Source organism: Pectinophora gossypiella, chromosome 1, assembly GCF_024362695.1.
Source record: "Pectinophora gossypiella chromosome 1, ilPecGoss1.1, whole genome shotgun sequence".
Classification (NCBI taxonomy): domain Eukaryota; kingdom Metazoa; phylum Arthropoda; class Insecta; order Lepidoptera; family Gelechiidae; genus Pectinophora; species Pectinophora gossypiella.
Window position 1 is genome coordinate 11,183,009 of NC_065404.1, and position 17,346 is coordinate 11,200,354.

Consider the following 17,346-nt stretch of genomic DNA (forward strand, 5'->3'; position numbering starts at 1 on the left):
TTTCTTTTCCAATTTTCTCTCAATGGCCATTAGGATGAGAAATGTAAAGTAGATTCCCGGACGAAGTCGAGATATGTGTTCGAAAAGAATGAAATTTCAGACTAAACTGGCATAGCACCGGGAGCTAGGATCAGGCACGTAGGAAGGGGGTCAAAAATCGTTTGCACCCCCTTCAATTCCTCCGCAAATTCACATATTCAAGAAAAGTTTTACCTAGTTCTCCTTATCGAACTAACCTTCGAACCCCATGTCTTAAACTTTTTTCGGGACTTTTCCGACAAAATCCTGAGTTCATGCCTGGTAAAGCCCTCAGACGGCGAAACGACTTCAGAATGTAGACTGTCCGAAATTATTTGCATGTATCACACGGCTTTGCAAACGTAGAGTTGTCTTACGAGTATTGAGCAAGGTTAGACTTTTAAAAATTTAAAGGTGTATCCACATAAAAATACCTACCAACCTCTGCTGTTATTCGCAAAAACCTCGTGATTTCTCATACTTATGGCCAGTTCAACAGTGTTGACGGAAAGCTTATTAATTTTAACAATGGAAAAGGCAAAAGGGACCAAAGCTTGTGCACTCAGAGTTCATTTTCAGGATCGTGTGTTTATGATGGGGTACAAATTGTGTCCACAGCAAACAAGCCTCTCAAATATATCGTGAGTTAACTTAGTGTCAACAGGTTACTTGAGTCGAGTTGACAGTCTGTAATTTAGTGGGGCGAGCAAGTTGCCGACCAAACCACTCCGTATTTGCAACCAACTTTCAATTGCTTGGCCGGACGCAAATTATTATTTGATGTAAGAGACCGACTTGTTTACTATCCGGTAATAAACGCGAGAATTCTATTATATCAGGTTTTATTTTACACCCAGCTTTTCTACAGAAATTAAAAACTAGTGAACTCAAAATGGTGCACTAACAAATTAAGTGGACAATTCTTTCTTTGTATCTAGCCATATTTTCATATTAAAAGTACGTTCCCCGCTGGCAAACACAATTTCTTATTAGAACGGCTGCGAAGGGCGAGAAGGCTAGCTCCGTACAGTTTTAAAACAGACACGCAACCAATGTAATGGTTCCACTAGCAATAGCTTCATTATAGGTATTAAGTTAACTATATTACACACGGTTTTAACATCAAACGCGTTTTTAGCTAATTCTCTGTTTATCTAGACCAAGAAAGAAATACTTTAAAACCCTCCAACACCTCTCCAAAAGGGAAAGCTTTAATTGTGGAACATTCTACAGTTGCTCATTACAAATTGTCTGCCTTACTTCAAAATTCTACCTGTTCCTCCCGACACTACACCTACATTCCACATTAATTACTTTAGGTGAATCTGCTATTTGATAATGCATAACCGCCACCCGACGTCACGTCTCTAATAGTCCAGAGAGTATAAACTCATTTCAAAGTAAAAGTTCATAAATTCAAATTTGCTAGAAGCCTCGCAGAGCACCTTATAATTTGCTCTGCATATCTGAAAGAACCTCGCCACTCAGGTATGCGTTTGTTCAGAGCTATAGTGAGTTTTCACCGTTATATCTTTAGCCGCGAAATCCCTCGCATAAGTTTTGTTAGGAATTCCGTACACCTATCTTCGTATCTCACCACACATATTTTGTGTAGTTGGAAGATAGGGGAAGACGCTTTTCCCCTGCGTACATTTTTTGTTATCGTTCGTTGGAAAATTCAATGTCATCGACTTCACGTACCCACCTGCAATATTGTGATGATTTTTATACCCGGCTGCGCGAAGAAACAAGGAGGGTCATGTGTTTGACTACTATGTATGTATCTTCTAAACATCACTTACTACTTGGAAGAATTTCAGAGAAATATGTTCTTGTATCATACTTTTTAGAGCACGATTTTCCGTAGCCGGGTTTTAGTTTTGAAACTTATATTTTTAGAAAATATAAAGCTATGGCTATACAACTCGTAAATACAAGCAACGTGTAATATTAATAATTCAAACCATACCTAATTGCTTATGTCTTCATGTGTTGTTTAGATTTTTCATGAGGTGCTAATCGCTTGAATATTTTAACGTTGTCTGTCTGGGTTACGTTCGGTAAAAGACTGTGAAGAATGACAAATCGATATTATGATTTTATAAATTTAAGTATGCTTTTATGGATATTGTGTGTGATAATACTTTTTTCTGCATCTTTTCTTACTGTTAGCCAACTCTATATTGAGTGAAATTCGAAAGCAAGTAGGTATAAGTACCTATTCTTAACAAACTACCTCACAATCAGGAGAAGTTAGCATTTGCATGTTTATCGTTAGGAAACACCTTATGACAATTGTCGAAGTTTTGACACATAATGGGATTGCTGCACGTAGCAACTAAATAATAATACCCAGTGTGGTTTGAGAGTCACATACGTACAATAAACAAATTTCAGGGGTGGGCCATGTCGCGAATACCTTCCCCGTGTAATATCGGGAAAAACTTGCGGCCGACGGATAGTTGCTGGGGTCAAGTTAATGATATCGCCGCCATTTGTGGCAGACTCCCCGCTCCGAATTGCGCCCGGGCACGTTAATGGGCCCAGCTACAGCACTCTGAATATTTTAAAGGACATTCGCCGAAATTACTACAAAAATAATGTCGCTGTGCTTGTACCGAATTACCCGAGAAACGGTTTAGAGACCGGCAATAAATATGCGCGGAATCCTCCTGCTGCTTCTTTGGAGATTGCTTTTCGGATTAAACGCTTCCAGTTGGCAAGTTTTTGTGAGTCAGCGTCTGAGAATAGACCGTAGACTGCTGTGTGCTACAAATCAATCACTTTTAACTCTTTTTGCAATCAAACCTGCTCAAAACAATATATTTCACGTTGTACCTAGAGGCATCCACAAGACAACAAAGACTGAGAGCTTATACGTACTACACACAAGCCAACTTAAAGTATCTTTGGAGTCAAATATTCAGTACGGGGACTTTATGGCTTTTGTCTGTCGGAAACATCGATTTGTCATAAAGAGAAATACTTAGCGAAGTCAGCTTCACATGCGGCAGTGAGTACGTTTCAGTACAGAGCGAACCTCTAAATAATAAATGAGGCTCAGTGATAGAGCTGCGCGCACGCGAGCGTCCGCGGCCGCCGATGGAATATTGGCCCGCCGCGCGCCGCAGCCGCTCCCCGTGCAGACAGAGCACTACGTGCGCCGCATAATGCACCGTCCCGTGCAAAATTCACAACTACCCTCCAGCGAAATTTACTAGCGTACATCTCATTTGCTCTTATTCGGTTTTACGTTTCGAAAACTAACTCAAACTGGAAACTTTTATTCCACAATGATACCATAAGGAGCTCTGTCTTCACTCCTTTAAGCGTAGTTTACGGAGTAATTCGCTGGTGATGTTAGAAATAGAAAAATCGCTAAATTTCTAAGAACTGTAGAGTCTCGAGTTGAATGTTTCGAACTTCTTATGCATTTTGCAAAGTGCAAAAGTTTCGACGCGCGCCGGTGGCGGGCACGCGATGCATGCGAATACAGCGACCTCCCCTAACTTTTTCGCTTTGAAAATCTTCATTTAAATAATGTTTCCTCAAACAAAACGCGTATCGCGTAATTTTGTGTTCCGCAACTGTCTGCAGACTTTTCAGCTTTTGACTTTTGAGATGCTTTTATAACAGCAGCATATTTAAACCGGTTTCCTAGTTTAGCAAGAAGCTATTTGAAGATTGGTAGAATAGGTAACATGAAACTTTTGTATGTATGAATAAGTATTATAAATAGGTACTTAAGTATTATTTCCAAGCAATAATTGAAAAAGTTTATGCCTGTCTAGAGAGAAAATACGGTTATTGACTTATTGACAAATTAATGTAGAGCAGTAGTTAACAACATTTTCGCCTTTGTCCCAGTATAAAAGTTCTAACATTTATTCAAAAAGTTGGTAAATAAACTCAGGCAGGCACACCTGACCGCCTAGGCTGTTTCGGGATTATTTTCTTGGGCGATTTGTGAAACAAAACGAGATGTTATTTAAGGAAAACGGTAGGTCGGCGATCTCCTTCACCCCTTCAGAACTGCTCATGTTATTAGATTTAAATAAAGCCATGCCCGGGAATGTCCCCTGTAGGTTATGCATAATGATAACATATTTTACAGGCGAATAGGTTCCTTTTCTGATAAGTTTATGGTATTTTATTTTACTTCTTTATAACGCAACGTATGTACCACGAATCACCATGAATCATTTAAGTTGAAAGAAGGGTAAGTAAGTAAGTAGAATGAAAGATAATATTATTTTATTATTATAGAAGTGATTTTCTTAATCATCAACAATACAATAACATCAAAAAATAACTAACTTACTTATACATTAAATTACATGATAGAAATATAAAAACACGTTGGTCGAAATATTACGGTTGTAAAAAAATAGACTTAACTCAGCAATTTCTACCCATATAGTTCAGTTTTAGTTCAAAACTGTAAAAATAACGTGTTAGGTAAGCACTTGAGAATATGAATAAGTATTTGTTTGCACACAATAGGACTCGGAAATAAAAATATAGGAAAGTACAAAAAAAACACAACACAGGTACTTAATTACTAATAACTCACATTCCTGTTCTCATTTTGAAAAAAGAACAAAATAGTAAGTCATGATTTTGAAAATGATTATAATTCAATGAACCTGTCCCTTAAAATCAACTATACAGTTCTACTTAGAGACTATATTAACTTGTAGATTGTAGGCAAAGTAGGCTTTGTCTGGGAGCGGGGTTCTTATTAACGTGCATAAATATCAGCGCCGCCGCCTCCCGTTCAATTTACTGAACCCGACTACGACAACGCTCCAAACAAATCAACTTGTTTTCGAATAAATTTCCTTTACACCTGCTTAGTTTTTCTCCTTATGTCGGGAAAAAATACGGATTTCCTTCGCTTCATATGGTCGTAAGGCCCAAAGTCCTTTTAAAATCCAAATCCCATTGTTTAACTATTGTGTCTGGAAATCCGGGCCTTATGAGGATAATACATGTCAATAATAACATACATATCACAACATAAACAGCCTATGTATATGTGTTCCACTGCTGGGCACGTACTCCACCACGCTGCTCCACTGCGGATTGGTGGAGGTGTTTTTACGGATAATAGCCGGGACCAACGGATTAACGTGCCCTCCAAAAGCACGAAATCATCTTACTTTTTCGGACAATCAGGCGATTCAACCCTGCAAAGTCCTTATTAAACAATGGACAGTCTCACAAAGTGATTTTCACAATGTCCCCATCGGGATTCGAACCCGGACCTCCAGATTGTGAGCCATACGCTCACACTGAGTATACCTATTAATTACTCTACATAACCCACAGTTATTTTCTCCTATGAATTCATTAGTATTAATTAAACTAAAAAAGACAAAGAGTGTACAGCCACTTGTATAAAGTTGAGTTGGTATCGTGTGACTTCTTCACTCTGAAAACAATTTGGAATCTCATGTAAAGCCAAATCTATTTCTTATTGGGCAAAATTTTGGATCTGTAGTTACCAATATGTAGTTAAAAGTTCATACTTTTAAATACTTACCTTAGTAGGTGTATTGTTAAAAAAATTGTAAACCCATGAAAATTCTGGTAAAGATAATTTCCTACATACTTACCTATTAACAATGCTCAGCGTATTTTTTTTTTTACTTAGCTGGTGCTTAAAAGTGGCACACTACTTTGTATCACGGTAGAGCTCCTGCCAAGTTCCTCACTACGAACAGTATGGTAGACTAGATAGGTAGATATGCGATTGTGTCACTGCTTGCTTAATATTATTCTAATCAGATCAAAGGAAAATCGACACAAAAAGCACTTATGAATGAAGTTCTGTCGGAAGAGTAGTTACTTACGCTTATCCTTTAAAATGTACGCAAAATTTCAGTTCAAAAAATCTATCAGGTGTTTTGTATTGTACGGAAACTAAAACGTAGTTTTATAATATTTTATTACATTTTATTATCTGGACCGTATAATTTGCAGTGTACAAACACTGTTCTCTGTTCATTCCAGGGCCCCAACGCGCGCTAAATTTGAATTCATGTTACGAACAAGCTACATAAACCAATTACTGAACAGAGCCAATGGCGGGATTGGCGGGTGGCGGGCGGCACGCGGGGAATCGATAATTCACAATATGCCCGCTAGAGGGCAACGCGCCGAGCCGGTGCGCGCCCACACCACTCCTCCACGTTGCGCATCCCACCGCTAAACTTTGTAATGTGGTTCAAAATCATATTCAATCTATTTCATCACGTTATCGATTTTATGTATAGTTGCTAAATGTGAACATTTTCGAAAACTTACAGTAGCAGAATCACTTAAAAATTGATCCTAAGTAAAAAATAGACAAAAATATACAGCTCTTTTATTCTTAATAAAATATATCAATACTTTAAATAAAAATGTACTCTTATATAATAAAAATCGTTTTATTATATTAACGAGAACGAAACGTCAAACACGTTCGCTGTACAAAAACGTTTCGTTGCCGCTCGTGCAAGGTTAAGGCGTCCGACCCTCCGTAGTCACTTAGTCAGCTGCTGCTTAGCTTGCCGTTTCGTGTCGCGCTTCTTGTCCGCTTTCAATGTTTTCCGTTTTATTTTGTTATTTCTGTGATGCAAACCGGATTTTTAACTAAAATTTGTATTATTGCTTTAGTGTGAAAGAAATCGTGCGGTTTTACAGTGGTATTCGTCTCCGGACTGCAGATAAAACGAGGTAAACGCCTTAGTATTTTTGTTTGTCGCGAACATAACCTCTCAAGTTCACTTACGATGCTCAATTTCAGTCATTTTTGCTTTTATGAGTGGATTGTAGAGTTGAATAAGCGTTTATAATAACGATTTTGATGGTATGTTATCGAAATTTTCAAGGTTAAGGTTATTTCCAGTCACGCGTTTTTTTATTTGGTGTTTCCATTTTTACTTGAAGCCTTCGATTTGATTTTTGGAGTTGGTAGAGCGTTAGGACCGTTGTTTTATATTAATATCTGTTTGAAATACTGTACACGTTGTAAACAACCGCTTAATTTTAATGTATTCGATGTATTTTAGTGATCGCTGAAGTGAATCACCATGACAATGCTGGCTTGATAAACAATGACCGTTTTGTTTGCGTGACGTTTGGTTAATTCCCCATAGGGGGCGTTAGCTGCACCACGGAGCCCGCTTTAGAGCCGCTGTAGGCTCCATTGTTTGGGAAGAGGCAAAACGCGCCAAGTCTAACTAGGTATACCTACTACATACCTTCACTGTACTATTATTAAGTACCCTACTGTATACCTAATACTTACATTTTATACCTACATGTTTATTATGTTATTAGATACCTACCATCCCGCCTAATCCCTTCCGTGGTTGATAGAATGATTCGTCTCTTGGTCCGAGTCTCCGGTTCTTTGTTTTTGAATGAAGATAAATCTTATGCCAACATCCAGATAAACTGTACAAGACGTATTAGGTATACCTAAGTAGATTTTTTCTTTTCGTAACTAAGAGTCGCCAACCATCTTTAGTTAGCCATTGTACCTACCTAATCGTTTTTGTATTCCAATCACCATCAACTCTCATTATCCCACTGCTGGGGTAAACTTCTTTTTTATTGACAGTTAATTTACTTATCATAATAAATTTTCTGAACACCTACATGGTATCTAGGTACCTAGAGTACCTACCTACTTAATTAGTTCATAATTGAAACTATAAAATATTTTCCACCTTCTAGTATGAGTAGGATATCATTTTTAATTGCGGAGGAAAAGAAAATTAATGCTCTGAAACTAATAGCTTACAGAAGAGAGATATAAAATAATGCTGTTACTTTACCGTCTATATTCAGTAATTTCTGTAAACATTCAAAGTCCCCCCACCCCACAGAACTAAGCAAACTAATTTTCCAAAACAAAACCAATGGTTATATTTGTGTTTTGAAGGCTACGACCTCAACTAACAAACTTATTCAATTACCTGTCTACCCAAATTTGTTCTTAATAACCTCTAATTCCGTTATGCGAATACCATACCTATTTGTTAATTCTTCGGACAAAATACCTACCTACCTACTTTATCATTTTACCAAATTATATTAATAAATGTAATAAACGCGATAAATAATGTTCTTTTATGCCGTATAAAGAAGCTCACGATATCGTCATTTGCAATAATTATCTCCCTTCTTTATGGAGGTTCAAATCCGTAATTATGAATAATAACGACTACGCGTTTAATGGTTTTGTTTGAAAGATAATCGAAATTCTACTACCTATAATGTTTCTTACTATATTCATATTCTTCATATTCACCTAGCATCTATTCAACTAAGATTCGTTGCTGCGTACGGCACTGCGAGTTAGCCTTTATGCGTTGCAAGTTGAAGGCAAGAGAAAGAAACTGACCCAGACTAGGTTGACTCATCGATGGCCAACCGCGTGGGTTGTTTTTATGTTAACTAATCAGGGCACAATGATTAATCACAAATCACAATTTCTATGGCGAGTTCGCTATACGCATACATAAACAATATTTGTGACACCGTTGCAACATGAAACGCTGAAACAACCACATTTAGTTCGAAAATAAACTCGAATAACAATTTCAACGACAACCCCAACCCCCCAAAGCAGTGGTGGCCGGCGATAATTCGAAAACGCTGTTAAATAGAGATGAGTGGCTGCAAAACATTTGCAAATGTCGACTTTTGTCGAAAATGTCCGTCTCGTCGGCCATATTCCGTTTAATGTCGCAATATTGTGAGCGTCGGCGGGCGCCGCGGCCGGTCGCATGCATTTACATACATTAATGTGGACGCGGCGCATGCATGCGCCTAGTCTAGCTGCGAATGTGTGTGCGCTGCGAATTAACTGTAATTGAGCCATTCGGACAGCGGCTATCCGCGCTCTGCTGCCTCCGTTGTAGTTTTCCTAGACCGCAGCCACCGATTTTTGTCTATCTCCAGCACTGCTTGTGCATGTGCGGAACATAATCGCTCCACGAGGTTTATTTTAGAAACACTCCAATAAAAAGTGCTAACTAAAACATCATTACTAGTATTACTACCCATTTCCTAAAAAATGCCAAGTCAAGATTATACTCATACATTATTCGATCACAAAGCCGAGATTTATTTGATAGATCACGCAGAGAAAATGAAGTAAGCTTGTAAATAATAGGCTTTCTTGGCGAAAATCTTTGAAAAAATGGTTCGTCTTGTGATGAAAGCGCCTAAAACCAAATCGCAACGTACTGGGATATTCATCTTCACCCCTTCTGGAGAAACAAACAGGGGCGTCGGAATTTTGTTATTAGCGTTACTGAGGGGGTAGCAGCCGCTTCCGTCGCGCACCTGACTGATTGATAGCACTTCTTTCCACCTCGGGTCGAGCTTGTAATCGAGCCATTAATAAACTTTACTGCCTCTAAGTTTATCCTGTGGACTCGTTATTTGCTTAATGGGCTGGCAAACGGCTCGGGACGAGACACCTGTGCTGGTCCGCTCATTGAGAGCCTAATTGACGTATTGATGAGGATGTTCGATGGAGGTGAAAGTTCCTACGCTGTAGGTCGAAAGGTCACCAACTTTGCCTATGTTCATGAACAGAAACGAGTGATACGTTGGTCATAGCTCCGCCTCGCACTGAAAAACCATTTACTTTTCGTAAAACGTCTTGCTGAATAGTTACTCAGATAAAACTTCAATTTGTTTTATTTGGTAAAATAAATAGACGTAGGAATTATTTTATTTGGTTTCCAAATTATCTGACAGTGGGTCGAGGTAATGTCACTCGTCGCTTGACAAAGCGACTGTTGGCACGGAGAGGCTTTACTCGCACCAATGTAAACAACGAGGTCAAAAAAGTTTAACGAAAAAGTAATGAAAGTTTTATTTATGTTCTGGTTTATGCTTTGAACAGGAAATAGGTAACAACTTCAATAACTCTTTCATAGTCCTGCGAATCCTTCGCATGTGTATAACACATAATATACCTTCCTGTTTTCGCTAAAGCGCTGAATACACTACCCAATCCATCTGGCCCGATGTATCGATGATGCGGGCTCGGGCATTGGATTTAGGTATAAAATGTACGACGATATCGTGGCCTGCCGGCCGATTAGCTATTACACTGCCGATCCCGATGCCCGAGTCCGAGACCTTGACTCATCGGGCCCGATGGATGGGGTAGTATAATAAGCGTGTAAGGGGAACAAGACACCAATTTGCATATACAAGTAAAAACTGGCTAAGAAATTTTCTTATAACTTCTCTACCTTCACGAGTTTTAATTTAAGTAATATAAAACATTTTTGACTGTAAGTCGATGAAAATAAAACACAATTGGCTACTTGACAGTTTTCGGATAAGTTTTTAAAATTTACAAAAGCTTATTTTATTCCATTTCAAAATATTTTATTTTCTCGAAAAAGCTTTATATAATACAAAAATAGCATATTGTTCTTCATTCATTTCAAATTTCGCGCGAAAACGGTTGGTCACGTGACATTTTGCCCAGCGACGTCACATTTCGATAAACAAAGTAACTGACAAACAGTAGGTAAAACTTGAAACCTTACAGATAGGTTTTGTCTCTTTTCTGAAATGTGACGTCACACGGAGCTCAATCATGGCCGCCCGTGTTTCGGGTCTTGTAATATACAGATAAAAAAATTCATCCTTATTTTGTGAAAATAAAATATTTAAAAACGATCTTAATAAAAAAACTATTGGATAATTATCGTTGAATGACAAACTACCATATCCGACATATTTCATAATTTTATTGTTACAACCGTCAAGTAGCCAATTATTAATAACGATAGAAGGAAAAGTGTCTACTCCATCAAGCAACACTCGGCAACGAGAGGCTTAACTTGACAGAATGAACGTTGAGGAAACAAGGGAGCGCGGTGTCATAAAAAACGTTAAATAATAATTGCGGCGAAGAAAGCTTCGGAAAATTATATAAACGTCAGAATGTTGATCATTTTTCGTAGTATTGAAAGGAGTACTGGTGAATTTATTAATCTATATACAAACATCATCACTAGCGGTTCCTTCAGCTTCGCGTCCGCAGCGATGTGGCGCTCGGCCGCTTCCTTCCGCCTACCATGATTGAAAGTTGACATTGAGCGGTGTGGGGTGGCGCCTGGCACGGCCCACGCTATTTTTGACCCTGCGACCTATCGCGCCCGGCGATCGGCCTCAAGGAAACTTGCCGTTTTAATCGCGTGAATATGCCGCACCATTTGCAAATGCGCACAGCACAACTTTCGTGTTCCACCGCAAATTAACGTCGCGTTTGCTCCTCTGGTGCAATTAACCAGCGAAAGCTCCAATTTTCCCCAATAAAACTAGTTTAAGACAGGCCATAAAATGAACGGTTTATTTTGACGACCAGTATTTTTTTCTATTTTTCTTTGTCATTAATAGAAGGGTGATTAAAATGATGGTCTAAGTACATTCTGCTTAAGAGTGCCCAAATTAACAGCGTAAAGATGACGTTGACGCGCGGTTGAGCACCACTTGAATTGGGTCAACGCCTGCCGACAAAAGGTGCGCCGTCAGATAAGCGACATTTCCCGCCGTCCAGCTGCCGCGCCGCTCGGCCCTGAAACAAAGAACAATGAAATATCTCATTTATTTACGGTAATGCCTTCCTTTTTTTTTCAAGCGCACCCAATGTATAGATAATCATTAGGCGTCGTTTACTCGGCGCCCTTTAATGTGTTTGCATGCTCGACAATTTGATACCACGCCTGTTTGCATTGTTGCCGTTTTGCCTTCCCGATTAGGGTCGCATTCGAGCTCCATATTTATTAGAGCGTAGGACTCGCGACACGACTTTCATTTTATACGGGATATACAACACCTCGCTTTATGTGCTCGGGACCGGGAATGAATGAAAGCGAGCTGCTTTCGCTAACCACGGGATTAGTGGGTAATGCAAGTATAAAACAATCAGATCATTATACAAACTTTCAGCTTAAAAAATTTAGTGTATAGTCGAAATATTTGCGGGTATTCGACAGTGTGGGACAGAAACATGGCGTAACTGGATAGTGGTGGTTGTATAGGTACACAGAAAGCTCAGGCGGAAGGACGTGTCACTCACGCCGCGCTGACGTCTGCCTGCTTTCAGTAGAGCGGCGAACGGCTTCCGACCTGCCCTCCGACACCACCACTATTTCACATCACGTATAGTTTGTAATCGGAATAGTGCCGCAATTAAATAGACCGAGGTTGCCGTGGCTCAGGGAATGACAATGCCATATTATATAAAATAATTAAATTAAAACAATAGGTAAAGCTTATTCCATAGGTGTGCGTCCGGTGGGATTTGCCCTAGCTCGTAAAATAGTTTGGTGTGTCGGTATTTATTATAATTTGGATTTTATTGTTTTGGGCCATAATATAACAGATTTTTACAGAATAGTTATTTGATACATTTTATTTGAGTGATGTAGATTAGAAATTAAAGATAAAAAAGTTAAGCAACACACGTAGTAACTATTAAATAATCTGTGGCTAGCGTTTAGTCAGTAGAGAATAGAACATAACCATTTCATGTTTATTTCGTTAACTGACATCCTGGCTCAAAATCTTGACACTCTAACACAGGGGTAAAGACACGAAATGCCTATAATTCGTTCTCCTTACGGTTTATCAAAAGAGGTATGAGATATATTTGCAGTAAGAAGTATACAAGCTGCAATTTAAAATAGAAAACTGTCAGAATTACCCTAGACGGGCATTTCAGACAGTTAAAACTTTCCAAGCTGCGAGATTCACCTGCGAATGAAGGGAACATAATGGATGTTAGACCCTTGCGGATGCGGGGCGGAAGCTAGCGGTTTGGTGAAACAAACTTTCGCGAGCCTGTTGAACGTATCTCGTAATGAGAAGCCTCTGGCCACAGTTGTCCATAGACAACTGTAGCTTGTGTTAGCTCAGATTAGAATTGCCGCGGTTATTTTTTTTTGGATTGTTATGTTACGTTTCGGGGAATGAAATGATTGTCAATATTCGGCACCACTCGAGCACCCACCACCTTAGTTTGGCGGGCCCAAAAGTAGCTCTATCACTTTCTTCTATCTATTGTGAGGGCCAGCACTAATTTAAGAGGTGTTAAACTTAATCAGGTTCAGTTTGTGTCCGCTAGAATAGGCACCATTGCTAGCATACCTTTAGAAGTTGACTAATGAATCAAGTGAGGTTTTAACTACATAGGTATACCTATAGTTTAACTAAGACGCATATAACTGATTCAGGAAATTGGAGGTTTTTTATCTAAGTCAAATACAGACCTACCTGGCGTAAACAAACTACTGTAGGTACATAATATGTACCTCTAATTCTATAATCGCATAGACCATGCATAAACCAAGTAATCTGTCACTAACCATTGTGTCATATTTTTCATAAATCTGAAGTTGGTACGTAAATTAGCTGCAAAAATTTCTTAAGAAATGTCTCTACCCACTGTAAGAATTTATCATAGGTACTATAGTGTTTTAGCTATCTGCCTAGCCAATTTATCACTTGCGCCGCGTGAAGCAGGTAGGCTACCAAGCTTCGTTGTTGACGTGCCTTCAGCCTATAATGTCCCTCATCACGCGACACTGACACGGTATTTGAGAAACTTATTCCTACAATATATTTTATTTACAGAACTAAATAGATAAATACTCAGACTGACTATTTACACGATGCTTTTTGCTTTTGTTAATGATAACGGATTATTTAAAGGTTGAGTGATTCACAGCAATTAATAACTAATAGACTGTTGTCTTGACCATTTTGGACTGCGGTGGGTTACGGCTCACAACGTGGGTGTTTAAGTTCATCGTGCAACGCACGTCCCTCTGACTGCACCAATTGGGAGGATAATCATGAGCGTATGATGTGTTCAGTAGGCATGTGGACTTTCAAACATTGGTATTCCCGTTTTAAAACTATTACGAAAATAATAGTATTATCTTTCGGGTGTGAAACGCCGTTCAACGTCATATGTCCGCAACAGTCGTCTTCAAGACTCTTCTTTGCCTGGTTAATCAGGACATGCATATTGACTTCTATCTTTTCGCGGTAGTTGTTAGACATTTTTCTTCAGTTAGCGTTGTCAATTGGTATCTTAATATTCCTAATTCCGTACAATACAACAATCAGATAATACATGAATGGTTACATGCAACTCGTATTGTTATTGAAACCTAATGTTCTCTTTGTACATCCTACTATTCCATTCTACAAACGTCACGTGGCTGTCGGATTATGTGCGTGATTGAAATTTCATTGGTTGTTTTCGTGAGAGCAGTTTTATTATTTTACGACCAGCTATTATTATCTCTGTACTGGACACACTTGTGACTCGTAAAAGTTATCACCGTGGACTTGGTAAATGTTTAATCACTGTAAGTAATAACAATAGCAGATATTGTCGGTCGAGCAATTTTGAACAAACAAACATGAACTGTAGCTGCTAATTTCTATCAAATCATCAATCAATTGTGGAGAAGTGAGGTGGAGACTTCTATATGCTTCTTGAGAGGCAGTTTAGCTAAGTGAAAAAAAAACAGTTTTGTAGCATTTCCAGTTGAAAATTAAAGGAAACTTTTCAATATATTGTTAATCCTCGGTTGATTCAAATTTTATACGTAAATTTTTGATTGCAATCGTGGCTGCAGGCTACCTGTCATATCGGGGAGAATGATAAACATTTCGTTTTCATTTCTCCCAACAACACAGCAATATCAGTCTGCTTTTACGTTTTCAAAACTTTTTGTAGCTCGGTATATTCGAGCAAATAGTTTTATGTCGACCATTTTGACTTTTATTTTATTTTTCGTTTATTTTCCCTTGCGCGGCCGTAAAACGTACCTGGGTTCGCTCGCGGGGATAACGGAACGGGCTCACGAAAAATTTATTATTGAGACCTTTTCGCCCGGGCTCCATCGACAGACATTGCGAAGGCGAAAGTTATGAATGACACATGTTTTGAAATATTACCTGCAGTGAACTGCTTCCCGAGAAGAAAATTTCATAGGATAAGAAGTTTATTTGTCGTGAAATATGTGGGACTTTTATGAGAGCAGGAGACTTTTACAATGCTACGGATAAAACAATTTTCTTACTTTTCGGTCTATATTACAGGGTAATAAGACCGAAAGGTGTATTGGAGGGAATAAAAAATATGGTGCTTCAAGAACAAATTGGATAAGAAAAGTTTCTTATTTGATTCCGCCTTACACATTTACTTCCACTTACACTCATTGATTGGCACCAGCAGTAACATGTAACTCAATTAATCCGTCTAGATAATTTTGCTTTAAGCATGAAATGGAAGAGATATTCTTAAGCAATTACATAATGAGAACCACCTGTTATTTGCTGCTGACGTTATTTTAATACCCATCAATCGGAGCTCATGCAATGTAGATAGGAAATAATAAAGCATTCCACGTGATTGATCCCCGATGTCAGCTATGTAGATTCAGTGAATGGAAATGTGCCAACCCTCATTGAAGACTCACCGAGTCCAGTAATGTTTGGAAGTCAAATAACTGTCTAATGCATTCGAGCTATTGCATCGTTAGGAATTATATTCAATTTACGACGAAATCAAAACTTAGAATATTGCAAGATTTTTAGGAACTTCTAATTTACTATCTACTATTAATTATACAGTGGTAATATGCAATAGTCACGCTAGAAAAGAGGTCGATATTAATTAACGCAATGAGAATTAATAAATGGATTATAATCACGTAATTGTAATAACTGTCAAACGAAACCGCATGCTTCGGTTGTCATCGTCGCCCTGACATCGACATCTGCCCAACACATGTACGGGCGTGCTCTTCATACCGCTTCAGCCGTGTTGGGAAATCTGTGGGTAAACAATATATGAACATACATACTAGGTATTAGTGATGTAACGAATGTTGGATTTTTCACATTCGCGAATGCGAATGCGATTGCGAATAATTATCTTCAACATTCGCGAATGCGAATACGAATGCGAATATTTTAAAATGTCAAAAAAGCGCGCTTAAAATGTTTGATAGGTTTGACGTTTCGTATAAGTGTAAGGTCAATTCTAATCGAGTAAAATCTTACGTGAGATTGCAACACTGGCCGGAATGAGAAATACGGTTAAAAAGTAAAATGTTGGAGACGGGGAATTGTTTTGGGGTTTTTGTCATGGATGTATATAAAATTGGATAAGAAGCTTAAGAGTATTATGTTTAAAGAAAAGGAATGAATAAATAGGTATATGTTGACAAATATAGAAGGTAAGTTTTATTATATTTCAGAAGTGGGATGGGTAAGCTCACTAACTATTAAAACCGCTTGATATACATTTTACTGGTGGAATTCTAACGAGTGCATGAACTGTTACAACGATTACTTATTGTTTTGTTTATAAATAAGGGAAAAGGCGCTACAAGAGCACATTTTTAAAGATATAGGATATATAGTTTTAAGACGTGATACATACCTTTGTATTTCGAGTTCCAGATCATGCCACACGATGTTGAGATGTTTGGGCCACGACGTTTGGTTACGCCAGAAAAAAGTGATCAGCGACGCAGCCATGACCTGGACCGGCGAAGCCGTAGTATTACCAGGCGGGAAGGCAAAGAAATTCGCAGTCGAAGCCGCTCGCGAGGTTCTATTCGTGAGCAAACTCATAGTTTACTGTTTCGTGATCGCGAAAGGGAGCTCGAACGTGTACGGGATAGGCTTCGAGTTTTAGAAGGGCATTTTCGAACAGAACGCAGCGCACTGAGAACCAGTAGCTATCGCACTGTTGACGAGGTCCGGCAGAGTCGCAGTTCAAGTCGTCGCGAAAATAGAGGAATAATACGTAGTAGGAGCCGACTACGTAGTACTGATCGTGAACGTGCTCCTGAATAAGTTCTTTTGGACCAAGAATGGAAGCTTCATCGCGAGAAGGAAAGGGTGCGGATTCGTGAAGACGAGCTACGGAGGGAGTGCAGCCGATTGAGGACGAGCGACTTGTATTCTCCGCGGCAGCAGTCGTCACGGGAGGAAGGTGTGCATCAGCAAGGTGACAGGAGCAGTAGCAATGGACGCAACTACACATCTCGTAGGCGTAAAGACGAAATATTAACCAAGGATCTCAAGACAACGACCCCACTGGATAACAATAGGTCAGAAAGTCCAATATTTACTTCTAGTGATGTAGCAAAACTTATTAACTCACTCAATTATATAAAACCTCAGCCGTCAACATCAGGCACTCTCGTTCACTCTACTCAAAATATAAATAATAAGAATATTTTGCCCGAATTCGATCCCTCGACAAGA

The 17,346-nt window shown here is 38.9% G+C and overlaps 1 protein-coding gene across 4 annotated transcripts in view; it reads left to right on the top strand.

Moving 5' to 3' along the window:
* The window catches only part of LOC126372232 (protein muscleblind), a 264,761-nt gene that overhangs the window by 141,073 nt on the left and 106,342 nt on the right, over positions 1–17,346 (top strand). The window contains exon 1 of one of the 4 annotated variants that reach the window (XM_050018014.1): positions 6,560–6,741. The exons of the other annotated variants lie outside the window; for them this stretch is intronic. The gene's annotated coding sequence lies outside the window, so the exon portion shown is untranslated. Of the gene's footprint in view, positions 1–6,559; positions 6,742–17,346 lie in introns of those variants that run through there. 4 annotated transcript variants of the gene reach the window in all.